The sequence below is a fragment of the Cryptomeria japonica genome, chromosome 3, assembly GCF_030272615.1.
Source record: "Cryptomeria japonica chromosome 3, Sugi_1.0, whole genome shotgun sequence".
NCBI classification, from domain to species: Eukaryota; Viridiplantae; Streptophyta; class Pinopsida; order Cupressales; family Cupressaceae; genus Cryptomeria; species Cryptomeria japonica.
In genome coordinates this window covers 915600330-915610484 of record NC_081407.1, presented here as the reverse complement: position 1 = coordinate 915610484, position 10155 = coordinate 915600330, and the positions used below count along the sequence as shown (strand labels likewise).

The following is a 10155-nucleotide window of genomic DNA, read 5'->3' as shown; positions in this document are numbered from 1 at the left end:
AAACATTTCCTTAGTTTTGTTCTTGTTTAGTTCTTGTAGCATTATTATGTGTTTCCTTCAATGTGTTCTAGTAGATGGTTCTTTATCGTTGTGGATCGGATTTTCAGTTTCTAGGCTTTTTCTTGTGCATTATTACAAATTTTCAGTTCATTTGGATTCTCTTCCAGAAAGTTATTCGTTCTGGAGTTTCCGTTTCTTGGTTCTGGAGCAGTTTTGAGCTTACCATCTATGTTGGTGATTTATTCTCATGTAGAGTGATTTCTTGGCTTGCGGATCTATTTTCTTGGCTCAAAGAATGGTTAGATGAAGATCACCCGATGGAGAAATATGGTTGCAAGATTGAAGGTTAAGTTCATTCAGGGAGACTATGAGCTGGAGTTGTTCAAGAAGTTGCAGAACCTGAAGTAGAGGAACATGAGCGTGAAAGAGTATATAGAGGAATTCTACAAGGTGACAATCAGATCTGGACATAAAGAGATGGATAGGGAGAAGATGGATAGGTACATAAATGGACTTGCATTTAACATTCAGAATGAGATGAGTATGCTGAAGATTTCCACAGTTGAAGAGGCTTACCAATATGCTTTGAAGGTCGAGGAGAAAGTGAAAAGAAGATAACAAAATAACCCTAGAGGCAAGGAGAGATATAAAGGATAGATGAGTGGAAGTATAGAGAAGAGGAACGTTGAAGAATAATCAAAACCTAAGTGGAGTAAAGAACCAGATCAGAAGACACGAAGAAAAGAGAGTGACAAAGAATTTTTGGGTAGATGTTTTAAGTGTGGAGAAGCCGAACATAGATCTTTTGAGTGCAAGAAAGGGATGGCAAGAAACTGTGAGGCAAATGAGGATTAAAAAGTTAGAGTTATCAGTGAGAATGCAGGGAGAATCCCTTATGTTCATAAGAGTCTTGATGGAGCAGAGCATTGAAGATACAAGATCTACTCAGAGAAAGAATATTTTCTGGACTATGTGTAAATCTGGTGGTAAGTGTTGTAAAGTTATTGTGGATAGTGGAAGTACTGATAATTTGGTATTTGAGGAGATGGTAGAGAATCTTGGATTGAAGAGGATTAATCACCCTTGTCCTTACAGGGTAATTTGGTTGCAGGATGATCATAAGTTACAAGTAAAAGAGCATTGTTTGGTGAATTTTAATATTGGACCTTTTAGGGATGAGGTCTTATGTGATGTTTTATCTATGAGTGCTTGTCATTTTTTTTGGGGGAGACCTTGACAGTTTGATAGAGGAGATATCTATGATTGTAGAAGAAACCTAATCACTATTGAGAAGGATGGACATAAGTTCACATTGGCTTCTTTGAGGGAGGAAGAGAAGGACGTGAGGAATTTGAATCTTGAGAGAAGTTGCAGTATTGGGAAGCAGGTTGCAGAGGTTGCACCGGATGGTGGCACAAATTTGTAGAAGGGCCTGATAGATAAGCCTAATAGTAAGAAGGAACCAGATTGCAGTAAGGTTATGGTGGTGAATCGGATGAAATCTTGTGGCAAAAATAAATTAGAGTAGCAGAAGAAAGAGAGTATTAGTCAGAGACAGTGTGCAGGTCTGAAGCAAGGGAAGGGAAATAAAGAGAATTAGGAGTTAGAGAATCTGGTTGAGGTTCTAAAGGAGGTAAGGAAGAGGTTTGCATACAAAGAAGGTGTTTGGATGAGAAATGAGCATATGGGATCTATATCCCGAATCATTTTCGATGTTAATAAGTTTCCTCTCATGGAACATCTCTTTCTACCTGGGGTGACTGATGCAAGAGAATCCTCAGTCTATGAGCAATCTTGCATCAACCAAAAATATTTCCTTAGTTTTGTTCTTGTTTAGTTCTTGTAGCAGTTTTCTGTGTTTCTTTCAGTGTGTTCCAATAGATGGTTCTTTTTCATTGCAGATCAGATTTTCGGTTTCCAGGCTTGTTCTTGTGCATTATCCTACATTTTTAGTTCATTTGGATTCTTTTCTAGAAAGTTATTCCTTCCGGAATGTCTATTTCTTGGTTCCGGAGCAGATTTGAGCTTATCGTCTATGTGGGCGATTTCTTCTCATGTGGAGCAATTTATTGGCTTGCAGATCTATTTTGTGCCTTGATCGATGTTCTTGAGGGGTCAACCTTTCGTTTGATCCACGTTTTTTCATTTTTCTTTTCTAGAGGATTTTCCTTTCATTCTTGGGGCCGACCTATTTGCACGTTTCATTTTCCTTTCTTGGTAAATGTAATATTTTATGGCTGACCCAGATGTGTTATGGAGGGTATATATATTGTTATATGTGATCATTAGGAGGTAGTTCAAAGGTTATGATGATCTAGAATCTGAAATTATAATTCAGATGCCTCTTGGAGGCCCGGATGGATTGTAATTTGGCATGTAGTCTAAAACTAGGCATGCTAGACTGCATATAACCGGATGATTACCGGATGTTCTATGATGAAATTATGGTGTTGGGGATATTTGATTTTGCATTTTATCCATGTTTTGTTGTTGCTTCAGTTGTTTTACTCTTGTTGCATAATCTAGTTTTTTTCTCTTTAAGGACCCACCAGATTATGGCTGCATCACAAGAGATACTAAGTCCATTGGTGACCAAAAAATTGCTTGGGACTAGGGCGCCTGTCGCCTTGGTCCTCCTATAGTACCCTGGTCATGGGGGGTCTTTGGAAGTTTTGTAAAAGTTGGTTTTGTTTGTTTTTTGTCTTCTCCGTCCTTTTCTATCTTCACAACTCCCCAAAATTTTCACCTACACACCAAAATAAGGGAAATTGTGTTGTGTATAGGGGTTTCCCTTAGGTCAAACCCCAGGTTTGGAATTAACCCTAATTGAAATAGAAATTAAACTTGAAATAAATTTAAAAAGCTTGCCTTTTGAGGGCAAGTTTGAAATGCTTGAATGTAAATGATTATACCTTCAATAGGTGATGCAATGTTCTTAGGATAAGTCCTCCATTTGTTGACGCAATGACATGATAAATCACATTAAATCTATCATGAAATCATAATTGAAACGTAATATGAAGATGCCCTGATGTAGTTTGCTACTCCTTGACTCAGATTTGCTCTTGAGGAAGAAGGAATTTTATCTTGAATCAATGATAATGTTAGCATATGATTAGATTATGAAAATGAATTAAGAGAGATACCAAATATAGTCATTTTATAATTAAAATCACCTTTAGGCTTACTTAGAATTGATATATTTTTGCGCGAAGCTATATTTGAATAGGGTGAGACTGGCCAATTAAGCTCCCTAAATTTGGGGAAAAACGTTTTGGACCAAGTAGTATACTACCTGGTCCAACCAACTTTTTCTCGATTTTCTAGGGATGCGAGCTATCGTGATTCTAATGCTAAATCCAACACAGTGGCTCAAATTAAGATGCGTAGATATGTGAAATATAATTTGAGAGTTGAAATTAGGGTAAGATTAAATTAGGATAAAAATAATAGAGGACACACCTAAAATTAAGGGCCCAAATAAGATTGTGATGATGTAATAAAGTAGAATAAGACCCATAATATTAATTTAAAGCAATAAAGGTCCTATAATGCATAGAGGAAATGAAAATACTAAAATAGGTGCTAGGAGAGTGTGAAATTGGACACACTAATAAAGGTGTACAATTTACAACACTACACTAACTATCTAATTATTAAATGATGTTGTCTGAGTAAACTTAAGCATGAGTAAATGGTTAAAACTCATTTACTCCAACAATAACCTTATACGTCTATAGGATTAGGGTGTAGTAGGATACATAAGTTAATCATTAAGCAATGCAAAAGTGACCAAATTAAAAAGTTATTGATTGGTAAAATATTTATGTTGAATTTACTTATAATTAAATTACACTAGAAAGCGTTATTAAAAATAATTAGAAAATAGAGTTATAAATGAAGTTAAGGTGAAATGAATTCACTATGATATTGTTAAGAGTATATCCACATTTGTTTAATTGAAGATTTTTTGCATGATTTGTTGCAGATGCCTCTCAAGCTACTAAGGGCAACGAGTAAGCTACAAAGGGAGAACTATTACATGACTTTTTCTACATAAAAAGAGTTAAATGCATAAAGTTAATAAAAATTCACTAAAGAATATTAGATACGTAAATTTAATAGTAAAAGTGATGTATAAAATAAAGAAATTAAAAGGAGATACTTTCACATTAATAAATAAGTTAAATGGTTAAAATAAACCTTGTATAAATTAAAACATTTGTATTTGAGTGATTATTACAAGAAGAATGCAAATAAAAATAATTCATGTTGGCATAGATTTTTCATAGTCCATATTGTATTTGAACAAGTGCTTTTAGGGAAAATTATGTGCAATTTTTGGTATCAATGTTTCAGAATGCACTCAACAATCAATCATTAGGATGATGAAGAGTAAAGAGAAGGATTGCAGACAAAGTCTTTAAAGGAGGGGCTAGTGGGGATATAATTAGAAAATGAGGAACAAGTGTGAGGAGAATGGGTTCAAAGAAAGAAGGAAACTAAATAGAGCAAGAAAAATGGTAAAGAATAATAACTAGTGAATATGGGGTATAATGAAATGTCAAATGTTTAAGTTATAACCGGAGTATGATCAAAGAATATGCAACATAAAATTCTATAGGTGCAATCAATTTAAATATGATTTAAAGGATAATGTTTTTTTTAATGTGAAAATATGTAGAGCTATATGCATATTAAAATATAAATAAAAAGATGAAAGACTAAACATAAAAATAAGAATACCTATATATATCTATATGTTCAAGAGAACAAAGAGAAGAATACACACATAAATGTACATATATATGCATACCTAAATCTATTTATTGATAACTATAATTCCTCTTTAGGTTTTGTGTCTAGTAGCCATGACAATAACTAAAATTTTCTTGGAATTCCAAATGATCACATGTCTCTTCAATTATTATTTGGGTGTGGATTTTCTATGTTTTGTTTCAAAGTCTATGCTTTTGTGGCTTGTAATGGAACCTTTTAATATTTGCTACATTAATCTCTTTTCTCTGTTAGTTTATTTCTCAGTTTCATGCTACAATAATAACATAATTTTTTTAATATTAATATTATTATAGACCGCTCTCTACACCTTTTATCCAAAAAAAATAAAAAATCCACAGTTTTGACATATATGTATGGTAACAATGCAAAATGTGTCATACCACTTTTTATATAAATTAAATTTCCTAACCCTATTACTTTTACATTTTTATCGACAACCAAGCAAGTTGGCGATTGTTTCTTATTTCACTTATGAGATAAAATAAATTACCTACTATATACTTTTTTATTTTAGCTGGTAGATTTCAATAGAGTGCACACATTAAGGATGAACACATACACAAACATTTACTTGGATCTATTACTCTAAATAGACCCTAGTATCCTGTTATGTTTAAGCATTTATTTTCATGCATGTTTGTTAGTTATTATTTATCTTGAGATACATATATTTATATTAGGATTCACATGTAACTTTAAGTGGGAAAAAATGTAATAGTAAAATTAGCAAAAATGTAATAGTAAAATTAGCACACCCTTACCAATTCCCATTTAATTTTGGGTTCATTTTGAAAGAATGCCTTAATACAATTACAAAATAACATTAGACACATTTTTGTGCTAATTTTATAATCCCTATCCTCCCTCTCTCATCTTCACTTATACCAATTTCTATATATCCACCCTTATCCCTATCCTATCCACATTCATTCTCACACATTCTCACCATTGTCATAGATTTTCATACATTTATCCTTAATCACCATATTCCATATCCATTATCTAGAGTCATTTTCATGGCATGTGAGAGGGATCCTACATGACATGGAATTGACCCAATTGTTTTTTAAAAATAAAATTAAATGGTGTGTTCCCATCCTTTTCTCATAGCCTTTGGGAGTTGACTTAAGATACCATTTTATGTGCTAATTTTTTTTATATGTCTCCTGGGTATTTATATACACTCATTTGAGTGTTACTTCACATCCAATCCACATACAATCATTGGATTATCATTCATATTTAAAAAATCAATTTCTTCCATGAACAAGGAATTGGAGTATTAAAAAAACACTACTTTGGATAACATCTACATTACTTGCATGCTAATCTATTGTTTATCGACCTTTATCACAACTATAAAGACAATAGGATGTAATAGGATAACCCAAACCTTGCAATCTAATAATCTCCCTAAAGTATTTTTGAATACCATCAATACTTAATTGCAATGAGGAGAAGTGAGTATATATTGAGTTAGATACTAAAAGTCTATGTTGCTCCATTTTAGGGCCACATGTTAGACTTTAGATTTATATGGTATGGTATCAATCTAGTATCTGCTACAATTCCATATAGGATTCTAAGCTATGAGCTTTTTTAGTTTGTACCTATTTTCTTGTACCTAAACGAGTGCCATCTATGTGGTATCATGTTTATCTTCATCATTGTTCCCAAAGCCAGGTATCTTACTTCATTGATTTTAATTTCATAAATTAAAATTTATTTACATGTCATTGTCATTCCCAACTATGCTATTGAATTAACCCAAGTTGATTTATGCTTAATTTTTTGTATGCATTTAATTAGCCAAAATTTACATTAGAGAAAATATAAAAATTTATTTACAATACTAAATTGTAAAGAAATAAATGGTCTCCTTTATTGAATTGGGTTTTTAATTAATGAATATAACAATAACTTAACTAAATTAGAGCTACAATAGATTATATGATAAGATCTTAAAATTAAAAATATATTATAGAATAAAAAACACATAGCTTGTTTTGGTGGGCAACAACAACAATTCATTATTTCACTTATAACTTTTGAATTTTAACTTCTTATACCATTGGAAGTTAAACAATAATATTTTAATGGGGTTGCTCCTATAATTTGAACGTAAGTCCCACACTACATGTTTGATCCCAAATGATACAAACTTGATCTCTCATAGATTTGAATTGGTTGACAGTGGATTTTAATAACCTGTATCGCTCGTCTCTACTATTTGCTAATGGGTAAGGAGTAGAAGTATTGAAAAAGACCTTAGAATGATTGTTGTTTCATAAGGATCAAGTTCTCTGAGATCAACTCGTTTGATTAGACCAACTTTATGGCCTTAAATGAGATATCATAGATAACACTCACACATGTAAATGTCTCAAATGATTTTGATGGAAATTCATTCTTTTAAGTGATTGAAGTTGAAATGTACCTAAAATGATTGAATATTAAGTTCTTGATCTATCCACATGATTAAATGCACAATTGGAAATCTTTAAATATTAAGTGTAAATGAATAGCTGCGCAAATGTGTACAAATCAACTCCCAACTAATAATGAATAGAAAAATATATAATTTTAATTTTAAAAATTTGTACTTGTGCTTAGTTAGACACCACATGGAATCAAAGTCAAATACCACAAGAATGATTCAATATGTTCTTGAGATAGGAAAATGTGAGTCTATAACAAAATAAATGAGAATTAAGACCAAATTAAAACAAATGAAAATACAAATGAAAATATTAAAGACACAGTTTTTTTTTTTTTTCCAAAAAAAATAACTAATCTTAACATAAAATTATACGACATATTATTATAAAATCATATCAAAATATTCCATCAAAATAAAACTCAAAACCACCTAAAATAGACAGACCATTCAGTTTTCACCATTACAAATATGAAAGAATTGAAGATTTTATTAATAACTTAAAAAAAATTGTAATTAAGTAAATGATTTACTTACAAACATTACTTAAAAGTAAAAACTTCCTGATACGTTTGATGCTTAGAAATAAGCACCCCTTCTCTTTGTTAACATCTGATTGCAAAGAAATCCCATTTTTCTGCTTCCTCTGGACCCTCATAATTTGAAAGCGCAAACTACTCACTGGGCAAATTTAATTGTACCTAGGTACTTCGACAAGATTATTTCGATTACAGAGGCTAAAACAAGGAGAAAAGAGTGAAAGAATGTCAGGGAGAGTGGTGAGGCCAGAGAAAGGCACCCATGGCAAAATTGCGCTTGTATTCGACATCCCCCACAACAGCCAAACCATACTCTTGAAATAACTTGTCCAAAATCCATTCTGCCATTGATTCGTACTCAGCTTTGGAATACCTCGGGTAATGCAGAGGCATCTGAAACCCGAATGGTTTCCCATCTGTCCAACACCTACGCTTAATGTCCTTCAACTTGTTGCCCTCTGCTGCTGTTTCCATGCCTGCAAATACGTTTCGAAATATGGTCGTCCTCCGCTGCTTAAAAAAGCCAAGGAGAAGAGAGGATTAAGGAGGGAGGAGGAAGAAAATTAGGAAAAGGACAAAGTACAGAGAGGTACAACGGACTGCAAATAAATTTGGGTTGTTTGTTGGAGCGCTAAAAGCTGTTGCTGACAGTATCGTAACAAATTTTAATGGCACCCTCTAAATGCCCGGGGCATTAAGTGATGAAATGGAAGTATTCAAAAGGAGAAGAAGAGGCCGCTAAAAATAGTCTATGGGATAGAGTGTTTTACAAATTGATTTTTGCATTTCAGCCCTTTTTTATGCAATGTGTTGATGGGGGTTTCCAACTTTTTTACATTTTTCTTGTTGAATAAGTTATCCCAATCTCGGGTTGTCAAGGTGTTTACATAAGTGTTTCTACTGTCCTTGAAGGCATCACACTCTAAGATGATATGTTTTTTTGTTTTTACTTTTTCGAAAGTGTAGAAAATTCTTTCTTCCCAAACGTCTCTTGGTCTTTTACCCCCGATTTCACAACGGAGTTAATGAGAGTTAGTTCTTAACTAACCAATAAATTTTTTTGGTTCTCTAAGGGATATTGGCCCTTATGTATGCTTTTTGATGATGATTACAAGTGAGATTAAACTCTTCAATATAATACTTTTTCTTTCTCCCTAGCCCTTTATTCAAGGTACGCTTGTAAAACTTATTCATAACAAACGACTTTATTGTGGGGCACATGTTCAATTAAATATCTCACCATTTGCTATTTTGCCGCATCCAAGTCTTCTTTTTTTTTGCACAATATACCATCTATCCTCTTCCATTGTTCAATTCTTTTTAAATATCTTACGAGTCTCACCATAGCAATTGCTTCAATAGACACAACCCCACTTTACTAAGAATGATATCATAAGAAATTGAACTTTTAATGAGGTTTATTATACTACACAGACCGTGAGATGCAAGAGCTCAAGAGTTATGAATTATTTAGCAAATTAAATTTTTTTTTAAAATTAGGATTCTCAGTATTGCTTAATATTTAGTTTAATTTTTAAAATTAATTATGATACTTTTATAATCATCATGTTTGTAGGTGATTTTTGTCCCCTTAAAACAGACTCAACCTTTCATTCTCTCATAGTGTCCATGGTAAAGGTATACGTACATAGTGATTGTAGCTGTGTAACTTTATTGTTATCTTAGCCTTTCTTTGTATTGTCAAAGGCAGATTCTCTTTGAGCCAAGGTAAAAACATGGTCTTCCTCTGCGGTTTGAAGATCAACAAGCAACTTTGGATTTAGTATTTATTAAATTATAATCTTCAATTTTAACGATTGCTGGTTTGCCCGAGAGGTTAAGGGGGAAGACTTAAGATCTTCTGCACATAAGTGCGCATGGGTTCGAACCCCATAGCCAGCATATATTTCAATTTTCGAATTTTTCGAAGCGGATTGATTGTTTTATTTTAAGTATAAATAAATTACGAATTCACTTTTAACAAAAAGCGCATCTAGTGTAGTGGTATCATAGTACCCTCCCACGGTACTGACCGGGGTTCGATTCCCCGGATGCGCATACTCCGATTTTGTCGTTTTAAAGCTACATTCTCTTTCATCTCATGGCGACTCCAACCAAGTATTAGATTTTATTGTTTGCAACATATTACTTAATACAAATTAAAACCTTTTATTTTTGAATCAATTTATTTAATATTAAATATTATTATTTAAAAAATAGAAATAATCATTTTTTGAATTATTTTATTAATTTAAATATAAATTTTATTATTGTTATAATATTTTAAAATTAAATTAGGTAGAGATAAAATAAATGCTACACTTATTGGTTATTTATTATTCATGTAAAACAATTTTTTCAATGATTTAATTTTTATAA

At 32.3% G+C, this 10155-nt stretch overlaps 2 non-coding genes across 2 annotated transcripts; both read left to right on the top strand.

Moving 5' to 3' along the window:
• The first annotated feature begins 9595 nt into the window (after nt 1-9595).
• Nucleotides 9596-9678, top strand: TRNAL-UAA (transfer RNA leucine (anticodon UAA)). The gene has a single exon. It is a non-coding gene; the product is annotated as a tRNA-Leu (tRNA).
• An 85-nt stretch (nt 9679-9763) lies between these two features.
• On the top strand, nt 9764-9834 carry TRNAG-CCC (transfer RNA glycine (anticodon CCC)). The gene has a single exon. It is a non-coding gene; the product is annotated as a tRNA-Gly (tRNA).
• Nucleotides 9835-10155: the final 321 nt, after the last annotated feature.